This window comes from Chiloscyllium plagiosum, chromosome 8 (assembly GCF_004010195.1).
Source record: "Chiloscyllium plagiosum isolate BGI_BamShark_2017 chromosome 8, ASM401019v2, whole genome shotgun sequence".
Lineage (NCBI taxonomy): Eukaryota > Metazoa > Chordata > Chondrichthyes > Orectolobiformes > Hemiscylliidae > Chiloscyllium > Chiloscyllium plagiosum.
This window is the reverse complement of record NC_057717.1, coordinates 3,504,654-3,506,802: the sequence shown is the minus strand read 5'-3', so window position 1 is coordinate 3,506,802 and position 2,149 is coordinate 3,504,654.

Here is a 2,149-nt window from a genome sequence, read left to right as displayed (position 1 = left end):
CTCAGCTGTCTGGGGGAATACACAGCAATGCTGAAAGACCATTGTCCTTCTCTACTCCCCGAGCATAATGGGAGATCTGGTGAAAATGTCACAATGATGCTTGAGAAGAACGGGGAAGATGTGCTAAGATGATACCAATGTTGAGATATGCCTCACCAAATATCTCACATGAATCTACCGTTAATATTGGATGTAATGGAGCTTTTGGGAATAGTATTCTTGATATATTGAAATTTACATGATGTTTCAATACAAAACATATTTTTTTTCTTAATTTACGTGTATATTCCTGAGTCATACAAGCCATGAATGTATGGGGAATAAGTTGGCTTCAGTGAATTTGAAAAGTCCATGAAAAAGATTTAATGAAAGATAGGCAATGTCTGTTATTTAAAGAAACACTGTAAGGCGTACAAGATGCGCAGGTCCCTCCAAGGTATAAATAGCAAAAGAGAAAGGTGACTCAACCATGGTTAACAAAAGAAGTTAAAATGTATTATATCAAATAAACTAGCTCAGAAAAATGCCAGATATTGTGGATTCGCTGAAATTTAGGACTCGAAAAAGAGGACTAACAAACTGATAAGTTAATCAAAAAGAGAACAAGAATAGAAACCAATCAGAAACAAAAAGAGAGACGAAAATCCTCTATCAATATTTAACAGGAAAAGAAAGGTCAAATGTGGTAAAGTGATTGTGCAGACAGGATAATTTGTTGGAGAGAACAGAAAACTGACAGGAAACTAAACAGTTACGTTATGTCTGTCTTCATGGAGGAAGATCCCGAAAATCTCCCTGAAAAATCAAGTGACTGTGGACTTGCATAATTAAGACTAAAATCATTCATATCCGTAATGACGCATTATTTCAAAACACAACTGGATTGAGCATTGATACATCTGACGGATCAGATGTACGTCATATCAGAATTTCAGAGGAAGCAGCAATAGACAAATTGGTTGCATTGAGGATTACTGTGTGTTCCCATATTCAATTTGGAAACTTATGAATGCATTCCAAGGATTTAAGAAGGGAAGAAGAGGGAGAGTGGAGAAATACCGACCAGTTAACTTGTCATTCACAGCAAGGAATCTGCTGGAACTGATAGTTAAGAATGTGATATTGGATACTTAAAAAGTAATAGCAAAGATCAATAGAATGATTCCAGATTTCTGAAAAGGAAACCAAAATTTACCAACTTTTTGCTTTAAGATTTTCCTTATAGATATAAACGATGGAGAACCAGTGGATATGCTATAGTTGGATATTCAGGAGGAATTTTAGGAATTCATACGGATGTTAGCAGAGAAAAAATAAAGCAAAGTGTATTGGGAGGAACATATGTAAATGAGGTAAGGTAGAAGTTAGGTTTGCATTCATTTAAAGGGAATCAGTATGTAGACGGTGTATACCTCCATGCTCTCTCTCCATGGATGCTGTCTGACTCACTGTGATCTCCAGCATGTATTGGTTACAGTACAAACTCCAGGTTCTGCAGTAATTTGCTCCTACTAGAAGTAAGGATGTTCTGCACCAGTTGCACAGAGTGGTGGTGAGTCTGTACCTGGAGTATTGTGTACAGGTTTGATGTCCTAATCTAAGTAAAACATACTGAATACTGAATGGACATTCGCCATAATAATCCATCATATGACAAGATTAGCTGCTGAGGAAACTCAGCTTGTGTCCTCGAGAGTTTCAGAGAATGACAGGTGATCGCAGTGAAACTTAAAATAAATGAGGGGTCTGAAGAAAATAGGGACATGGACAAGTGCGAGCAAATTTATCGAGAATTTCAAGATATTCTACAAGGACATCAAGCAGAACAAAACAACCAGGGAATAATCAGGGCCCATTAGATACCAAGGGGGCAATTTCTTTGTGACGCTGGGAAACATTGATAGATTGTTACATGAGAACTTCACATCTGTTTTACTTGGGAGAAGGAGGAAGCAAGTATAGAATACAAGAAGATGGACTGGGAAGTTCATGCACAGATTGATGCAAGATGTGAGCAGGAGATGAAGATTTTGTCTGGTATAAAATTGGACAAGTCCACACGTCTGGATGAGTTGTATACCTACTGCTGTTGGAAAAAAGGTAGTAAAGACAATAAATCAAATGTTTAAGTAGAATCTCGTCACACGGG